We start from the raw sequence: 21,753 nt of genomic DNA, 5'->3' as shown, positions 1-21,753 counted from the left end.
GATAATTTTAACACCGATCCTTGATATTACTCCCGTCAGTGCCATATCATCATTAAAGGGCGATACATTATCGCCGCTTTTATCATCAGAAAACTGCTGCTAAAGCGCCGATAATGGGCTTGAAAATAGGCCCTTGTAAATTCCCATTGCAGCCCAGGTTCTAGTGTCAACATGAGCTTCTATGGCAATTCACAAGGATATATTATCAAGCCCATTATCGCTGCTTTATCAAAAGTTTCCTGCCGATAAAAACAGCGATAATGTATCGCCTTTTCTTGATAATATGGCCCATTCCTCTTTTTTTTGACCAGTAAACTTAGCTGCATATCATCAACCACCGGTGTTAAAATAATCGCCGTTTTATTGCCAAGAAACTGCAGATAAAACAGCGATAATTACCATCATATTATGGCCTTATCTTTTCCCATAGTAGCCCATGTTGACATCAGAACATAGGCTTTTATGGGAATTTACAAGGACATATTATCAAGCCCACCCTCCCATCATTAATAAAAACTCCAGACAATGCAGGTACCTGGAGCTGGAAGGTCATTTTACATATCACTGCCTCAGAAAGGTAGCGTTCCCCGGGACATGTACGAGGAGAGAGAGAGACAGAGACCTCAAAACATATTTTTTTTTTAAAAGACCCCAGGGGTACCTCCCACTGAGACTGCAGGAAGTAGGACCGTAACCCCCCCCCCACATACTTCAAAATAAAACTAGAGGAGTGCCGTTCCCCAGTGCTCAGGGCACCTTACAAGCCCCCATTATGCAGAAAAATTGCCCCTGTAATTTGGCCCCCCGGGAGCTAATGAATAAAACGGACTTCTACATTTTTTTTCACCTTTTCCACCGTGTACAAGTCCTGCACGAGTACCCCGCCATTTTTTATTTAAAAAAAATAAAAATTGAGCCTAAAGACCCATTTACCACCCGCTGACCAAGACTATAGGCTCAGAATGTTTCTACCCTGCCCCCTTTCCTTATTTCTCAACTTTCTTTTACTGTTTTCTTGTGACTCTCCTCTCCCGATAAACAACATGGCTGCCAGCACTTCCTGGTTTGGAGTATTGACAGCCAATCAGCATGCAGCTCCTGCTCGTAATTGTAGGTATTTACATACGCGTACGCCACGATTTTTCTTTAAAAAAATAAAATAAAATAATAAATAGAGCCTAAACATCCATGTACGACCCGGTGAGCAAGCCTAGAGGGTCAGAATGTCTCTAGCCGATCCCCTTCCCTTATTTCTCAACTTTGTTTTACTGTTTTCTTGTGACTCGGTTCTAACGAGGCACAAGATGGCCGCCAACACTACCTGGTTTTGACAGACAGTTCACAGCCAATCAGCATGCAGCTCGCGCTTGTAATTGAACAGATTTCAATACGCGTACTGAACTCCGACTCTAGATATCGCTATGATTTTACTTCCAATTTTCTCAGAAACTACTGAACGGATTTACACCTTTTAAAAAAAAGCGCAATCTGCGAACTGAACTCTACCTCTCTGCCAAATTTCGTGTAATTCCGTTCTGTTGTTCGGGCTGTAGCCCTGGTTAAAATTTCCCTATGGAAAATTGCATGGGGAAAACATGTTTTGGGACCCCCCTTTTTTCTCAGCCCCCACTTGATTAATCACCCCCAAACTTTCAGGGAAGGAGCGGAACTGAGCAGGCCATTTTCTTGAAGAAATTCGCGAACATTCGTCCACCGGCGCCAAAGTTATTCCAAGTAGAATGTTGTGGATTTCCTATGGAAACTAAGTCCTAACTATAACTTCCTACTGGCGACCGCCAGTAGGTAATATATATATATATACACCTTAGCTATTTTGTTATAGACTGTGTGCCACCCCTCAAAAGAGGTGGAAATAGGGATGGGCTACTCAGGGTCCTTGAAACTCGGTATATTTTGGAACTTAATAGTCGTACTCCTGGAGGTCTCAACGCCAGTGAGGACTTATACACCTGTTTATAGTTCCAATTCGTATATGTTCTGTAGCTGTACCCGAGTTATGATTGAATATACTGTTTAGTAATTGCATAGCACTGTTCTGAGAATAATAAGCAAGAATTTAAGGTCAATAGAATTGTTTTGCATTTCCGGTTAGAGCTGTGTGTTAACATCTGTCAGTCTAATGAATTCAAGCAGGGAGGGGCTCTTCCCTTTTTAAAGGCTTAGATATAATTTATCTGCACTCAACACTTTAAATATTCTTTATTTTGCACTTTTGCGATGATGGCTGCTCCTTGTTGCATTATGGGAATTTAACGTTATGAATTGTGTATGTTTACATAGGATTCTGTTTACATATAGCACGTGACACTTTATTGGAAATTCCCACTTGGGATATATTTTCTGAATGTTCTTTCTAAAAGGGTCAGGAAACACAGTTCTTTTATAATCATGAAATTAACATCTGGTTTTTATGATCTATATATTTATATATTTATATGTATATATTGATGAAGTTTTGTATACATGTTTATTTATTTGCGTATTTGCACATATATGTATATACTTCAGTTTATTCACCCACTATGGGTTGTATTTAAGACAGAGTTGGGCTATATATCAATGTTATAGTCCTTTGTTTGTTTCCATGTCCCCTTTTGGAAGCATGTTATTTTTGAATGTGGTGGTTAAAACTTAGTCCACCTTTTGTGTCAGTGAAAAGAAGGATAAATTCCCATGTAACTTTGCGATCACATCATGTGATCAAGACAGTGGATACTGTCGAAACGCGTAATGGCGGGCATGCTGAGCGAGATTGAGCTTCAATAAAACACACTTGTTTGGCACCATCTCTGGGTTCCTCTCTTCGTTTTTCCAGGACTGCGTGGGAACTGGCAGTGTTGGAGATTGGGACGAGTCTTTCTTGGATATATATATATATATATATATATATATATATATATATATATATATATTTTTTTTTAGAACACAAGGAGGGCGGCACAACCGGATATTTATTCAGAAGCCTTTATTAGCCCGGAAGCCCATTTCGATTACCCACAAATAAAAATCGATCTTTACAAGTTCGTGAGAAAATTAAAACTGGCCAAAATCCATGCCAACAAAGTGATATCTAATGATGAGAATGAAACAACAGAACGAGCTGAAGAGGAGGAATGTATGACTACCATCGAACAACTATCTGACTTAAGAGAGACTTTCGATGCGATGTTCAACCCCGAGAGGGATACAATAACGGACTCACAAATGTTGGAACAAATGAACATTCAAACTAATCAAAGCAAAAACACTGGATTAAAGAAAAAATCGCGATTTTGCCCAGTTCTATCACCTGGAAATAAAATTGATCTGTTCTCAGATGCCATGACAGAAGAATTGGATAACCTTATAAAGGTAAAAGACAACAAAAGACAAAATCTATCAATCAAGGAACGAAAGGCCATTCAAAATCTGATGAACAATGCGACCATAACGAGAAAACCCGCCGACAAGGGGGGAAATATCGTTATCCAAGATACTGGCGATTATATTCAAGAGGCGGAACAACAGCTTAATGTACAACAACATTACAGTAAACTTAAATCCAACCCAATAACGAGGATGACGTCCGACCTAAAGGAGCAATTGCAAATCTGGCACGCCAAAGGATTGATAAATGAAGAAGAGAGGAAATATATGACCACGGAACACCCAATCACTCCGTGTGTCTATTTTCTACCAAAAATTCACAAAACACTAATCAATCCACCAGGGAGACCGATCGTGTCGTCTTGGAGCTCACTATATGAAAATGTCTCCAGGTACGTTGATACTTTCCTCGCTCCAATTGCTCAGAGTATGCCATCTTATCTGAAGGACACAGGAGATTTTCTGAGGATCCTAATGGATATGTCATGGAATCCAGGCTATTTTCTAGTGACAATTGATGTTGTGTCACTCTTTACATCAATAAGACACGAAATAGGTTTGAAGGCGTGCAAACATTTTTTACAACAGCGAAGCATTAAAGAAATGGAACATACATCAATGCTTCTAGAAATGATAGATCTGTGTCTAACGAACAATGTGTTTCTTTTTAATAATGATCTGTACAGACAAGAATGTGGCACTGCCATGGGGATATCTTTTTCTCCCAATTACGCAAATATCACCATGGGTTGGTGGGAAAAAACGATAGCATGGAACAATACTGACCAGGAAGAATTAGACCGAATAATTCTTTGGGTCAGATATATTGACGACCTCTTCGTAATTTGGAATGGTACGAATGATCAATTTCTGAAATTCTTTTCCACACTAAACAACAATGAGGTTGGACTCCAATTCACATGCTCAACTAATAAGAAGGAAATAGACTTTTTAGACACCAAGGTCTATATCTCGGAGGGAAAATTGGAAACCACACTGTTCCGCAAAAAGACTGCTACAAATAGTGTGCTTCACGGCACCAGTTTCCACCCAAAAGCACTACTCAAAAGTATCCCATACGGAGAATTTGTACGATTAAAAAGAAACTGTTCTAAACCAGAAGATGCCGAAAACAAAATACTTGAAAGCAAACAAAGATTCCAGTCAAGAGGATACAAGGACTATGTGCTAAAAGACTGTAAAAAGAAGGTAGACAAGATCAGCAGAGCAGAGACTTTGATCGAAAAGCCAAAACCCCCACAAGACAAGGATCCACCAAGATTCATAACCACATACAACAAGGAAAGTGGGTTAATAGCAAAAAAAATGAAAAAGTACTGGCACCTCATAACCAGTGATCCGGATATAGGGCCAATGGCTGGCAAACATCCTTCCATTACGCACAAAAAGAATACATCTCTTCAAGACCTATTAGTCAAAAGCCATTTTCAGAGTAAGCCACAACCTAAATGGTGGACGGAACACAACGTTGGCTTTAAACCATGTATGTCATGCAAAGCATGCAAGATAGGCAAAAGAATGAATAATGTAATGGAACCAGATGGAAAACTAATGCCAATCAAACAATACATCACATGTACATCCAAGAACGTGGTGTATGTCATTGAATGCAAATGCGGAATGAAGTACATTGGATCCACTACGTGCATGTTAAAGAAAAGAATACTGGAGCACATCCGGGCTGTAAAGAACTCAAACATGTTGTATGCTACAGCGAAACACCTAAGCACCTGTCAAAATGGGGATTGGCGAGCTATGAACTTTTATGGATTGAAAATGCTGACCAAATTGGACAGAGGAGGGGACACTATCCGTCTTCTTCGACAGATGGAATCACGTTTCATTGTTCGATTCCGAACAAAAAATCCCAGAGGCATGAACTTTGGAGAAGACCTCCACATACACCTGGAGTAAATATGAACTCAGCTCTATTTTTGATGACTGTAAAAGGGTACTATACCCGACACACATGTACAAAGACTCTAAATACACTCTACAAATTATGCCCTAAGTGAGACTAACTTAGGACGCACAGTACTATATGGCTGAGATACCCGCCACCCCCTCTCGACACAATCCCCAAGGATGGGAAACCGGAAACGGTTCTGAACTTTTGGAAGGCGGGAGGGAGTGACCCTCCCGGCCGTATTCATTAAAATATGAAACAAAATCAAAACATTAAAATAACAGTTTCATATTATGTACAATTTCATTTCCACATCACGATGTTTGGCTAACCTTAACATATTTCTAATACAAAGGTTCTCCTAGCCGAACTAACATCCTACAAAACATTTAACTTGAAATTGTACATCCTAACTTTTAAGGGCCAACGGCAAGGTCGCAACCGGTGTCAGATCCCTAAACCAGAAATACCTCCCCCACTTGTGAGGGGCGACCGCACAGAGGCGTACCTCAAGTGCACCTACCAATTTCCCTTGACTTGACGGGGGCCACAATGAACTCGACGCCATTTAAAGGTCGTCCGAGGACTCGTGTGAGGTGTCTAGAAGGTAGCGTAAACCCCCTCCCCACCCCACACAACTTACCACATCTGCCGTCGCAGGTGTCCTGGCCCCGGGAAATTCCCCAGGAGGGGCCCGTAGCCCCTCCTATCCAGGAAGGGGCCTTGACCGCCTTTCCTTTCCTTCCGGCGGCCCATCCTTAGAAGGGACCGCCTCCCCGTTGAGGGGCCAATGGCCACTTCCCCCGAGCGCTCCCATCCGTAATGGGTGACGCCCCCCCATAGGGATCTTCCAATTACTGCTCACCGATCATGACCTTACCGCCCGACCAAAATAAATACGACAATTTAACTAAAACTACTAATTACAAAACAACCATAACTATTTCACGTATGATTACCGATCAACATTAGTGCAACATCACTTTATTGGAAAAAACATATTGTAAATGACCATTCTTTATTGCATACTCAAAATAACACGACAATCATCACAACCTGTAAGAAATAGAGTTACCACATCAAAACTTTATTTAAAACAACTGGCTGTCCTCAGGGGCCGGTGGGTGGGTCAAAATTGGCTCTTCGTTCCGTCTCGAGCTCACGTGCAGCGGGGAGGTGCAGCTTCAGAGCACAGGAACAAGAGGATGCTTTCTTGGCTTGTTGCTCCTTTTATCCGTCTTCGGGCGGGCGTAAACCCGCCTCCGCCTGCCTCCCTGGGCGTGGCCGGCCGCGTCAGTGTCTAGGACAACCCACTCCAGGGCGGGAAAAGGCGCGCCCCGGCTACGCCGCTTCGGGCATACCAGCCGAGACTCGCCTCCCACCCAAGATGGCCTCCCGGGGGGATCGAGGTACTCCACCATACGTTCGGGGGGACCGAATGGTCGCCCCTTTCCATATGGCTGAGATACCCGCCACCCCCTCTCGACACAATCCCCAAGGATGGGAAACCGGAAACGGTTCTGAACTTTTGGAAGGCGGGAGGGAGTGACCCTCCCGGCCGTATTTATTAAAATATGAAACAAAATCAAAACATTAAAATAACAGTTTCATATTATGTACAATTTCATTTCCACATCACGATGTTTGGCTAACCTTAACATATTTCTAATACAAAGGTTCTCCTAGCCGAACTAACATCCTACAAAACATTTAACTTGAAATTGTACATCCTAACTTTTAAGGGCCAACGGCAAGGTCGCAACCGGTGTCAGATCCCTAAACCAGAAATACCTCCCCCACTTGTGAGGGGCGACCGCACAGAGGCGTACCTCAAGTGCACCTACCAATTTCCCTTGACTTGACGGGGGCCCCAATGAACTCGACGCCATTTAAAGGTCGTCCGAGGACTCGTGTGAGGTGTCTAGAAGGTAGCGTAAACCCTCTCCCCACCCCACACAACTTACCACATCTGCCGTCGCAGGTGTCCTGGCCCCGGGAAATTCCCCAGGAGGGGCCCGTAGCCCCTCCTATCCAGGAAGGGGCCTTGACCGCCTTTCCTTTCCTTCCGGCGGCCCATCCTTAGAAGGGACCGCCTCCCCGTTGAGGGGCCAATGGCCACCTCCCCCGAGCGCTCCCATCCGTAATGGGTGACGCCCCCCCATAGGGATCTTCCAATTACTGCTCACCGATCATGACCTTACCGCCACAGGCCGGATAGTTGACCGGCTATCCGGACCCCCCACAACAACTCCTGCCTAAAGGTCATGTTTTAAACTCTTTAGCCAAGCTATGAGGTCTCCTATGCGTAACTCATTCCCCACCCGGGACAAATGGACCCCATCACCCAGGTACATACTGTCCCCCTTAATACAACCATGTGGAATAGAATGCAATGTACTTGAACGAAACAATCTACCCAACTTCTTATTTACTTTCTTCACTGAGTGATTCAGAGCAGAAACCGAATTCGCCCCCCGCCACACTTTCCGTGGAATCATATGGGACCATGCAATTGTGCACCCTGGAACTCTTCTCGCCAACCAACTTACAGTGGAGAGCATTGCCTCGAGAAGAAGTCGTCTACCAGTGGCCACCAAATCGTTGCCCCCAAGATGGACTATGATTATAGACGGCGGTGACCTTGTCCGCCCTAACAAACCCTCGAAAAAGGATTGAAACTGGTCAATACAGAGCCCGCCCCTTCCGTAGAAGGTCACCCTGTACCCGTATTCCCCAGCCATGTGAATCATGTCACCTGCTTTGAATACGTCCGCGGCACGCCTCACGTATGAGTGGCCCACGACCCACACCACTTTTTCCGCAGCCGGTGATGTCTGACCGCTGGTTCCCAGGTGTCGGGTCGACTGCACAGTCCGCCCCGCCTCGTGAGCTTGCGAAACTGTAAACCAAACAAAAACAAGAAGCGTGAGTACATCATTACAGCTTCACAACATGTGCAACCGCACATACTTTTTGTAACAATTCGAGGACCAACGCCCCAGACGTTTCACTTTTTCCACACTCAGACCCCTGGCTGTAGCCTCAGTAGCAGCCCCTATCCGAAAGGAATGGGTCCCGAACTCGCCGGGGTTCAAGCCCGCGGCCGAAATTGACATCGCAAGCACCCGCTGGAACTGAAACCTCGTCAGTGGGGTGGCGTCAGCGTGTCTCAACAAGGTTCCCCCCCATGATGCCACCCTCTGCGCCAAATATTCCTCTACGCAAACAACCGGGCACATGGGAGACCCGGGAATCCTATGTATGATTATGCAGTCCCCAATCGCACCCTGATCGGTCTTGGACCTGACAAACGAGACAGTCATCGTCTCCCCCTTAACCTGAATGTGCTCTCAGCACAGTCCCCCCACCGTATCCTGCTTATTCCTCGCCACCAGTTCGCTTACCCACATAGCCCCATGGAATGCTAGTGCAAAAGCGGCTCGGAATAACACTGCTTCATACCGGGATGAACATGTCGCAGGGAGTACAGAAAACAACAGGGCCAACCTGTCCAGGCCTATCGGGTGTCTCCGATCTACTCTGCGACCCTCCAGACGTTGCCACCCACGTAGCGGTTTCTGCACCACGAAAGACGCTGTCGGGTCCCGGATCCCATGAGCCCTTGCCATAAAAGAAATGGCGGCCCGATGCCTCTGGGCCGTAGCTACTGATTTGCCTGCCTGATGTAGAGACAGCAAAAATTTTACAACAAGCTCTTCCTGGCCCCAAAGCTCCCCCCTAGCAGAACCCAAAAAGGACCAATAGGAACGAAACGCCCCTTCATATGCCTTCCTTGTCCTGGGTGCTAAACTCTCTCCCACGAGGTTTTGTAGTTCGGGGCACCGAGAGACCAGAGAGCTTCGGGAAAGGGTGCCGCCACCCGGTCCGCTGTGGGCAGAAAACCCCAGAAGGCCTGCATACGGAAACGAGAAAGTGCATCAGCCGCTTGATTCAACACCCCCGGGACATGTCGCGCCCTAAAGAGCACATTCAACTGCATACACAATAACACAATTTCCTTGAGCAGTCTCAGAATCCATTCGCAACGTGCTGACTGACTATTGATACACTCAACCACGGTCATGTTATCAGACCAGAACACCACAGAGTGATCCCGGAACCCCTCAGGCCATGTTTTCAGGGCCACCAAAATGGGGAAGAGTTCGAGAAAAGCAATGTTACTCGTCAGCCCGCACTCGTGCCACCATGACGGCCATTTTTGAGCCGACCATTGCGTACCGAATATGGCGCCAAAACCTATACTCCCCGCCGAGTCTGTCCACAGCCCCAGCTCCTCGGAGGACACCGCCGGTTTGTTCCAGACAATTCGACCATTGAAATCCGCCAAGAATGCCAGCCAAATGCGCATGTCCTGGCGAATCTCTGCCGAGAGCCTCGTGCGGTGGTGTCCCTCCTTCAGGCCGACCATGGCTTGTGCAATCGAGCGGGAAAAGGGGCGGGCCATTGGCATTACTCTGAGGGCAAAATTCAACTGGCCCACTGTTTGTTGCAATTGATGTAGGTTTACCTTAGACACTCGAATACATGTTTCAAGGGATGCCCTGAATTTTACCACTTTTTCTTTGGGTAACCGAAAACAACCTTCCTCCGAGTCGAGCTCGATCCCCAGAAACTCGAGTGAAGTCGAGGGGCCAACAGTCTTACCTGGTGCCAATGGCACACCAAAATGCTTCATTAAGGCACAAAATTCGTTCAAAGCCTGTCCACATTCCGGGTCCCCGGCTGCCCCCAGGAACAGAAAGTCATCGAGATAATGCATAACATGCTGAAAACCCGTCCTTTTTGTGAACACCCATTGTAGAAAACAACTGAACTTTTCAAAGTAAGCACAAGATATAGAGCATCCCATTGGCATACATTTATCCATATAATAGCGGCCCTGAAACATGAAACCAAGAAGACGCTGATCGTCTGGGTGTACCGGGAGCAACCGGAACGCTGACTCGATGTCTGATTTTGCCATCAGCGCCCCGGGGCCCAGGCGATTCAACATGGCGACGGCCTCATCGAAAGATGCGTACCGCACCGAACACACTCCCGGGTCTATCGCATCATTCACGGAAAGACCTCGTGGGGCCGATAGGTTATGTATTAGCCTAAACTCACCCGGGTCCTTCTTGGGGACCACCCCTAATGGGGAACAAACAAAGTTAGGAACTGGTGGAAAATCGAATGGACCGGCAACCCGCCCTCGAGTCACCTCCTTCCCAATCTTTACCCGTACCACTGCCATATGCTGCAGGACCGACAGTTGGTTCTTACAACTTGCTTCACCCCGAAAATCCCCCACTGGAATGCGGAAACCATATGAAAAACCGTCTCGCAACACCCCAGCGGAGACATGGTCCGGGTATTCGTTGAGCCAAGGAATCATCGCCATGGTATCAATCGGGGTAGGTAAAGGCGCCCCTCGGACTATTTCAGACCTGTTTGGCGCTTCCCCTACCACCGTTATCACCCGTTTTGGCTCTGCACATGGTCTCAGGATGGGAGGATTGTCCACACCCCCCACATTCATGTCTAAACTTGCATGACCCTTGGGGCCTTGTACATTTTCCCCTGTTAAAATTCCAACAAATCCCCCTTTTACCTGCGTTGCCACTCGACTTCGAGTGGTGCTCGTTACCTGCACCCGTCCGAAAGGGTGTCCCAGAGGATTGGCGGGAAGACTCACCCCCGTTACTCCCCGACAATGGTACTTTTAACATGCCTGAATTCTCCATTTTCTGCCAAGAAATGGAGTCATAACAATCCCATGTTAGAGCTGGGTCGTGCTCCTTAGCCTTCCTAAAAAGATTGTCATAACAAAAACCACTGATTGCCCTCATATGCTAGAGAATACTCCATGATACGTGTCTGGTAAATAGGCAACTCCGTCAACAATTCAGGCCTTCGCTCACCCATAATGGAGGTAAAAATGCCAAACGCTCTGCCCCAAGTACCTATGTTTTCATCGACCTTAAAGGCGGCCATTTTTGCGCGCCAAACACTCGGATGCATAAGCTCTTTTTGGCCCTTCACATGCTCCATCTCGTAATGGTCAGTAAGCAAAGAAAACATATTCACATACTTATCGGCCCAAATCTTTTCCTTAATTTCAAGTGGAACATGCTGGGCCACTTTCTCCCTTCGTGAGGGTACAGACCCCTCCCCCGCAATCGGCAGTAGCCGCTTACCTGCACTAGGTGCTGTACTTGCCGCCGAACTCGCGCCTGCTGCAATCTCAGCCACCGGAACCTGTGGGGGAACAGAAGATGGTGCCTTCGCATCCTCTCTAGATTCCCGCAGTTGTCTCATTACTGCCCTGGCGTCGTCAGCCGTGGTGCCCTCACTATCTTTTCCCAACCACGCTGCCAGTTGTGCTGCCAACTCGGGAGGCATATCCTCTCCGTTCACGGGGGTGACTACCACGGGGATTGGACGCTCCTCCTTCGGAACCGGGGTAGGCTCCTCTATCGGTGTATCGGGAACCGGGGCCTCCCCCCCAGGTGCCCCTCTCCTGGACCTCTTGCCTCTCCCGCTAGGGACTACTCCCGGCAATGCTGGTCCGACGATCCGCTTCGGTCCTCCCTCCCCATTCTTTACCGCCATCTGCTTCTTCAAATCGGCTACTTCCTTTATGAGCATGCGGAGCATCTGATCGGTCCCGACCCGCTTTCCGACCTTCTTGCCCGGCATTCTTGAACGAAGATATCTGTAAAACAAAGACAAAAATTACAACGCTCAAAATTGGCTCTTCGTTCCGTCTCGAGCTCACGTGCAGCGGGGAGGTGCAGCTTCAGAGCACAGGAACAAGAGGATGCTTTCTTGGCTTGTTGCTCCTTTTATCCGTCTTCGGGCGGGCGTAAACCCGCCTCCGCCTGCCTCCCTGGGCGTGGCCGGCCGCGTCAGTGTCTAGGACAACCCACTCCAGGGCGGGAAAAGGCGCGCCCTGGCTACGCCGCTTCGGGCATACCAGCCGAGACTCGCCTCCCGCCCAAGATGGCCTCCCGGGGGGATCGAGGTACTCCACCATACGTTCGGGGGGACCGAATGGTCGCCCCTTTCCATACTTGAACGATCAGAACACACCAGTCCTTTGTCTGTTATTATTGTTTCTTTTAAATGTTTTGCTTTATAAACTACGTATCCCATATTGCCACTTTAAGGCTAAAATGGGGCAGTATACAAATGAAAAGCAAAAAAGGACTTGCTGACCGTGAGAAAAGCCGTGAGGCTGAAACGCGTCGGTGGAGTGTTTGTGAAGTGCTAATAAAGGCTTCTGAATAAGTATCGGGTTGTGCCGCCCTCCTTGTGTTCTAAAATTAAAATTCGGTCTCTGATCCAGCCTTGGGGCCGAGCACACACTGTCGAGCGCTCTCTTGCATTAAAAGGATCGTTTTTGAGTAAATATATAAATATATATATATATATATATATATATATATATATATATATATATATATATATATATATATATATATATATATATATATATACATACATATATGCTTCAAAAGCTCGTCTCCACCACAACTTCACACATGACTTGGAAGTAAGACGAGGTAGACCCAATTTTTGTGCTGATTTTAATTTATTTTACAAGTGCCACCAGCCATCACGACGTGTTTCGGCAGATCCCTGCCTTGATCACATGACAACAATGTTGTGAGACACACCTCTATTTAAAGTGACTGTGCATTATTAAACATAGTAAAAATACTTCTAATTTTTCCTGTTATTTCTGTTCAACAGTTTTTCAAAAAGTTAATTGACAAATAATGTATACTAGTAAAATACAGATAAAATGCCAGTAAAATATTTGTAAAATACATTTACAATTTTATTATATTTGCTTAAATGCCGGTGCGAACAGACGCAATGATAATTGTGTAATACACTGTTTCATTGTATTCAATTGTCTATAATGTACTTTTCTATTGTAAAAATGTTCTTTTTACACAGCTAGCATTCAATTTCTTAGACCATAAATATTAGTATAGCATAAGTGCATGTGCTTGTGAACAGAATTTTTTCCAGGATGCTTATACAAATGCAAATATTCATTTACTATGTGTGTCCCCAGAATCCCCTTATTTAAAATTCCTTAGTATATATTTTTGAAAGTGCAAGTGTGAGTGTTAAGTGTTCCATATGTGACCCTATTTATTTCTATATTTATGTAATTTAGTGCAAACTATTCAACAACTCCAAATTCAATGTCCTTACATCTATTCTAAGAGACAGTTTGTTAGGGGGCTACTTTGATGTTGATCTTATGACTTCTTTTACCATGAATGATTCCCACAATAAATTACACCATTTTCAAATCTTGACATGGCATTAATTCATTCATGCATAAATATGTTAAAATCATCATAAATACCCTCATAAATAACCATCTTAAAAATAATTTTCATCTTAAAAAGGTATATTATAAAAGAGAACTTAATTATATAAATAAAACTTTACAATATATAAAAAGTGCCATCTCATTGTATGTAAAAGTTCTATTTTATAAATGTGCTTGATGTAAATAGCAGGTAAATTTTAGGAACAGATATGATTATTTCTGTGTTGACTTATTGTAGTAATTCTCTTATGTAATGATTCTCATATGTATTTTGCTGGCTGTGAGCCCCTACATATTTATTGTCATGGTTATTGGACCTAGTCTGGAACAGTTAATCCAAATAGGTATAAAGATCCTCACTCATATTTAATCCATTCGGTGGCTTGGTGTCTAATATTAATATGTAGTGGGTGTCTAACCGTCTTAGTAAGGCCTCCCTGTCCCCACCTCTTCTCTGTATTGTGACGGTGTCTATGAAAAAATATCTCAGGTCTTTGGGTTTACCCCCATGAGTTTCTTGAAAGTGTCGTGCTACTGGGTAACTTGGGTCATTGTTGTTGATCGCCCTGATGTGTTGTAGCACTCTTTTGTGGACTGTTAATTTGGTACTTCCTACGTACTGTAGATTGCAACTGCACTGTAGGACGTAAACCACATATTCACTTTTACAAGTAAGATGATATCTGATTGCCTGGGGTTTTGAACCAAATGCTGTCATGTAGGTAGTTTTATTGACACCATGTGAGCAGGCTTTACAGCTTGGACACTTAAAAAATCCCTTTCGGGCCAATGACCATCCCGTATTCTCTTTGTAAATGTAAATGTAAATGTAAATGTATTGGCATTTATATAGCGCACTACTTACCCATAGGGTCCCAAGGCGCTTCGACCGCTGCGAAACCCTTCCTGGCTTCCCTGAGAGATGGTCCCTTAATGGGTATCTCCAGGGTGAGACCAGGCATCCCCGGCGGTCTGGTGGGGCCGTTAGTGAAGATGAGGCAAGCTAATGCCCAGAGTTGCCGAGTGTGATCGCTGATCAGAGTGGGCACCGAGGCGAGAGAATTATCGAGTCCGCTGACCCTGGTCCAGAAACCTGCTGCGCCGGGAATCGAACCCTGGTCCCGGGCCGTCCTCTGCTCTCGGGTCTGCCGCCTCTAACCAGTGAGCCACACTACTTCACTCTTTGTATTCTGGGCTGCTTTTTACCAAGATATCTGCCATGGATGTGGCCTTTCTGTATGTTATTGCTGGGTGTTGGGGGAGACTTGTACCAATTACCGTGTCATCTTTTATTATGTGCCAATTGCGTTGTATGATTTTACGCAGTTCCCTGTGTTGTCGACTGTAGGTGATTATGAGTCTGGGGACATCCGCTGAAGTCTCTATCATTCCATTCTCATTATCTTGGATAGTATCTACAGCCTTAAGTAGGTCTGCCCTTGACTGGAATCTAAGAACCACATCTTACTTTCTTGTTGGTGTTTGTACAGTTCCCCCTCATCACTGCATATTCTGCGCAGCCTGAGCATAGGGGATGCTGTGTATAAAGTGTATCGGGTGTGCACTCGTTGCGTGTAGCAACGTGTTGCCAGCAGTTTCTTTTCTGTATAAGGTTGTATTGATCTGTGCTTTGTCATTGTTCACTTGTACGTCAAGGAAGGATACCTGATGACTACTGATATGTGACGTAAATTTGAGGTTTACATTGTTTTCATTGATGCATTTTATAAAAACTTCTGCTTCTTCCAATGTACCTTTCCAAACAATTATCAAGTCATCAATGTATCTTAGCCAGGATACAATATTGTCCCTGCATGTGTTATGGTATTGTCTTTTGAGGACCAGCTCCTCCCACCATCATATAAAGAGACAGGCGTAACTGGGGGAGAAGCTGGCCCCCATAACTACACCCTGTACCTGACGATACATTTGTTTGTTGAAAAGAAAGAAGTTGTGCACTAAACAAAAAATTAACATGTCCATGAGCATTTTGTTATGTTGAGTGTATTCAATGGGCCTTTTTGCGAGAAAGTATTCTACCGCCCTTTGAGTGACATCACAGATTTTTAAACAAATAAAAGCACAGTAAAACGCCTCATTTTGTAAATTTCCTAAAAGCAATGTCATTTTTATTAAAACCAATGTGCAAAATAAATGTAAGTGCAAAGTAATACTGCAAAAAAGTGCAGCAAAATATGCCCAAGACATTCCGATAGAATGTTCATGGGCAGTAGATATATTGGCACGAAGATGGGTATGTACATTGTCTATTTAACTTGTTTTTTGTATCTGTATAAATACATTTAATGAACCCTGAGGGACATTGAATACCATTACCGTACTGGAGCCCCAGTATCGGTTAAAAGGTAGGTCAAAGAGTGTTTCATAGAGTGCTAGTGCAGGACAGAGTTCCCTGTGGGAAAATTTATTATGTTAGAAATATCGGTCTAAACACTCGAAAATCATATATATGACAAATCACAATCCCATGGAGTCACACATGCAGGAACACAGGTATAGACCACAGTGTGCTGGTATAGAATTCAGTGCAGTTTTGTTTTCGGTAATTCAGCATGACGCGTTTCGGTCACGTTACCACGACCATGATCATCTATACTACTATTATAAAGAGAGAACACAAACCTTTGAGCCAGGTAAACTACAAAAGTAATGCACCAATCACTACACCCAATACACCATTTTGAAAAAGGAGATGTGGAAGAAGGACATAGGCTATAGATATGTACACCATATACATTAAAAAAGCAAAAAGGCCAAAAGTGGTAAAGTAGTCCCTTGGGGGCGTGGTCGTAGCGTTACAGGGCTGTGCCAAGTGCAAATAACAAACATAGGCCAAGCGACTTCACAACACACCTGCATATGCACACATAGAGCGGAAATGCGCTTTCACTGATTTTAGAACGCGCAATATGCAGACATAGAGCGGAAATGCGCTTTCAATGAATTTCTAACAAACATTTGCAAATCCCAACACATACAGCGGAAATGCGCTTTCAATGAATTTAAATTCACACATACAGCGCGTAACACCAATATACAAAAACAGCAGAGGTGCGCGCTATAAGAAATATACACACATTCGTTGCAGTTACCTAGACAACATTGACGCCTTCGCATTAAAAACCGTGCGGGCCTTCCATCGACGAGGAGTGTCAAATGACGCCACACAGGGGGCAGGATTAATCGCATACTACACCAATCACAACGCACTAAAGAAAACACACACACTACTTCGGCTTACCAAAAAAAAAAGTTTTCAACCATTGGCCATTGATCAACGACGTCACAGGGGGGGTAAACACGAACAAAAAAAAAAGCCGTCATTTCTTAACGGAGAAACGCAATCGACTGCGCATTCACGAGACTTTCCTCACATCTTGCGGACAAGATATACACTTACAATAAGACATACGAATAGCGAAAATAACACAACTGCCCATAATCACTCGAGCACTGCCAGGACTTCACCACACAATTGACAAAACAAAAGGGAAACTTCTATGAAGGGATACAAAAACGAACACACGAAAAGAGCCTTTGAAAGAAAAAAAAACAGGTGACAAGACACTTTCCTCACATCTTGCGGACAACATAAAACGCGGAAAACAATACATACGAATTAAAAAAATAACACAAGTGGGCCAAATCAGTTGAACAGGGCCAGGACTTGAACAGACAACTCTTCTGTGGGGCGGGCAGGGGTTCTGAAGCAGCCTTTTGCTCCCGGACAACGTCGGGACGGGCTGCTAGTATATATATATTTACTGAAAAAACCTTCGGTTTGAGGGGCATTATAGTTGGCTGTACATTTCACTCAAAAAAAAACCCTAGAAATTCCCCTGTTATAGTTAGTTCAGCTAACTATAACTCGCGCGCCTGAAATGCCATCAGTGATGTCATTTGAGATGTCATTAGTGATGTCATGAGTGATGTCACTGACCATGTCATGAGTGATGTAATATGTGACGTCATCAGCAGTGCATTGCGGGCGGGCCAGGAGCAAGGAACATCAAAGAATACTGGATAATATAGCTAAGATAGAATGTCGATTCCTTTTGAATTAACTACAAAGAGGATTGGGGAAGTTGCAGTAGGGATCTGAGAGTGAAAACATGACTAAATAGATTAGAAACATATGGCAATTTTATTTCTGAACGCAGGTGAAAGACAGGATTGATTGGATCGGATATGATACAGACTTGATTGAAAGGGTATTGAACGGGGTAGAGAGTACAACATAAGTGTGTAGTGGAACGGTCTGTCTATTCCTGGGAAATTTTGGGACGGATCACTGTGGAGAAGATAGGTACTCGACTGATTGAAGAGCTACCATTTGAACTGTAAGGAGTTCTGTAGCAAGAGGACTTGATTACTCACTACGTGAAGAATATATATATATATATATATATATATATATATATATATATATATATATATATATATATATATATATATATATATATATATAGATAGATAGATAGATAGATAGATAGATAGATAGATAGATAGATAGATAGATAGATAGATAGATAGATAGATCCTCCAATAACGCAGCCTCCCCTCAAGTATTTGCATTTTTTAATCACCTAAATGTTATAGCACATATTGGTTTTTCACTTCTGCACTTTATTCGTGTCCACGTCATTAGTATATTACAATATCTCAATTTTGGACTGAAAAAACTTATTGATGTCTTTATATTATTTTATGTGCACTCAGGCACCATAGGCTAAGCCTTATATTTTGGCAAGGTATTCATGAAAACTTCTGTCCATTTTAAATACGTTTTTTATGATTGTAATATTAATTCTTGTTTTAATTCTGATCAGTAATTCTTATATGTTTTTATTGATAGATAACAAGGATTTAATTACACCATTTTGTTTTAGCCTATGTATAGACAGTCTATTGCTGATATCATGTATTTATATACCCACTAGTGTTTTAAATTTTTTACATTTTATGATATTAAGCATTTGAATATTTTTTAGAAAGGCTCAGGTATATTTTATGAGTGTTATTTATAACATATCATGAATTTCTTGAATCTCCTAATAAACTGGTACCACGACGCATCTAATCTAGATTTTATATAATAGTCCTTTTGGGACACAGTAAACGTTTAATTTGTTTGTTATTATCATTGTATTTTACAATGAGACTATGACAATTGTCGTTTACATACATGTCATTCTTTTATGTCTATTGACCACGTGACACACTTTTTTTTTAAGCATATAGCACTTTAAATGTTGGTCTTACTCTTGTTAGCTTCATGTGATCAAGGCCTCTTGCAGGCTGAAACGCGTCATGGCGGACAAAAACGGGTCCACAATAAAGAAGTAATCTTGCACTGTCAAAGTCAAATGGTCTTTATTCGGATATAAAAACATCCATAAAAGTACAAATTATCACAACAATAGGACATAAGTATATAATCACATAAAAACACCAATGAAAAAACGGGTTGGAGAATGGCAATAAAACCAATGTGCAAAGAGAATGAGATACTAATGATTTATCTAGCATAAAGATAGCAATAATCTGACACTAGCACTGTGCGATAAATAACGTCAGACTGTACAATATAATCAGAAAGTGTAGAAAGTCAGCTTTATGACTTAAATTTCAGAAAACATCAGTACCAGGATATCAATGTGTAAATATGCGTTATGTAAACTTTTGAACTATGTGCAAAACCACGAAGTAATGTGCAAATAATTCACTTGTCTAAGGCATAATCATAGAGACTCGTGAACGTGTCGCAGATTGGAGGAAAGAGCTAGCTCTGAGGATTATTTAATCGCAGCCTAACAACTGTATTTCCTGGAATGCCAAATTAAAGTTAACGATAGCATGGACTTTACAATAAGGGATTAAATACTGTTTGGTATATTAACATAGAATCCACAGAAAAACAAAAAGTGTAGCAGTGTTTGTTTGCATCCGGTGCCACACGGGAAAGACAGGTTCTCCAAATTTTTGTTGAAACCCAACGGGAAACAGAGTGAATATTTAAAGCTCCCATCCCTAAGGCGGAAGAGCTAACTCCTGTTCCATCTCCCAAGGTTTTTTCTAAGGTATACCTGTGGCATATTGTTAATCCTACCAGGTGGCGCGAGGAGAGGGGTATATCTAATGATTGCCGATATATGGAGCTCTATCTTTTCTCTTTCTTTCCGGTACAGGTTATACAATGCCCCTCTCACGGACTTGTGTTTTATTCCTTCAATGGTTAGAGGGGAAAATAATGTATGCTCCAAGTCCACGCTTGCTAGACTTTTCTTTACTGCCCCAAGCCATGGTATGTAATTAGCCCTGTCACACTTTAGGCAGTCTGTAATTATTTCTTGAGTTAAAGAGGCTGCGGGGTTCCGCCATATCTTTAACCAAAATAGTGCAGGCCGTGAACTAATGAAATCCTCCACATAAAAAAGGTTCAATTCCTTGTGACATATATAGGTGGGTGCCGAAATAAACGCCTCTAATACTTTTCTGCAGAATCTATTTTCTTCAATTTGTATACTACTGCAGTTTGTGTACCCCACACCTCTTCACCATAAGTTGCCGTTGGTAGGCATTGGGTTCTATAGATCTGTAGTAACGGTATTACGAAATCAGCATGTTTAGGCTGTCGGAGGCTAATTAAGGAATTTATGTCCTTACCGAGTTTGTTTTTCCCGTGGGCTACATGAGGCCGCCACGATCATGAGTCAGAGTAAATCAGGCCCAGGGAAGGAAAAGTGCTAGTGCATTTTAAAAGCTCTTTCCCTGACACAATTTGATGAATACAATGCATTTTAGGCCCACAATACATTATATATGATTTATTAAAATTGGTGCGCAAATCAAGGTTAGCCATAAAAGAAACAAAGCCCGTTATTAAAGTGCGGAGTGCTTTTGGCGTGCGGCCCATAAGGACCGCATCATCCGCGTATAAAAGTGCGGGGAGTAATTTGCAGTTAATGCTAGGGACATCACTGGTTAAATTAGAGAAGGAGTTACTCAATTCATTTATGTATAGGATAAAAAGTAGAGGAGCTAAGACACAACCTTGTCTAACCCCCCTACCGATTAAAATGTCCCCAGAGACCTCCCCTTCATTATTTATCCTGACCCGTGCTTTCAGGTCTCTGTGCAAATGAGCCAAAAAATGTACAAGTGCCTTGTCCAACCCGTAGTTTAAAAGAATCTCCCATAATTGTGAACGGTTAACAAAATCAAAAACCGAACTCAAATCCATAAAGCCCAGATACAACAATGGCGATGGTGTATTTGCCCAATATGAGATTTAAGTTCAGACACTGTTCCACAGTTCCCACATTTCTCCTGAATCCCAGCTGACAGGGGTGTAAAATCTGGTTGTCCTCTGCCCAAACCCTGATCTTATTAAAAATCACTCTTCCTAGAATCTTCAGAGTATTATCAATTAAAGATATAGGGCGATAGCAACTAGGATTAAGTCTATCGCCCTTCTTAAAGATAGGAACAATGATGCTATTTGACCAGGTTTTTGGAATGGTGGTATGGACAGATTGTTAAAAACATTACATAATAATGGAGACCAGAAATCTGGCTCTGATTTAATTTGATCAATAGATAATCCATCAGGGCCTGGTGCTTTATTACCCGCACTCTGATTTACAGCATCTTCCACTTCGTTTATGGAGATATTGACCACCATAGCTGAACAAGTGATGCCAGCGGTCATTTGTGGTGCTGCATATACTTGAAAAGTGATCTTCCACATTTTACCAACTATGTTACAATTAATTGGGGTGATGTTTGAGCCCAAAGACCTCATGGATTTGACCTCACCCCAAAACCCGGTGACATCTTTGAGTGCGGCAGAGCGAGCAAGGGAATCCCACCACTCCTTTATTAGCTCCTCTTTGCGTGTTTTTGTGGCGAAGTTGTAATGTGTTCTCAAGATTCTAACCAGGGACAAGTCCTGTGGTTCTGCTACAAGGGCTTCCCGTAGTTCACGATTTGCTAGTGAACAGGTGCCATTAAACCAGCTAGGGTTTTTGTTTGAGCGACTGGCGGGTTGGGAGATCTCTTTTTT

The sequence above is a fragment of the Lissotriton vulgaris genome, chromosome 5 (genome assembly GCF_964263255.1).
Source record: "Lissotriton vulgaris chromosome 5, aLisVul1.2, whole genome shotgun sequence".
In the NCBI taxonomy this organism is placed as follows: Eukaryota; Metazoa; Chordata; class Amphibia; order Caudata; family Salamandridae; genus Lissotriton; species Lissotriton vulgaris.
The sequence above is the reverse complement of the archived record's forward strand: the minus strand, read 5'-3'. Positions refer to the sequence as shown.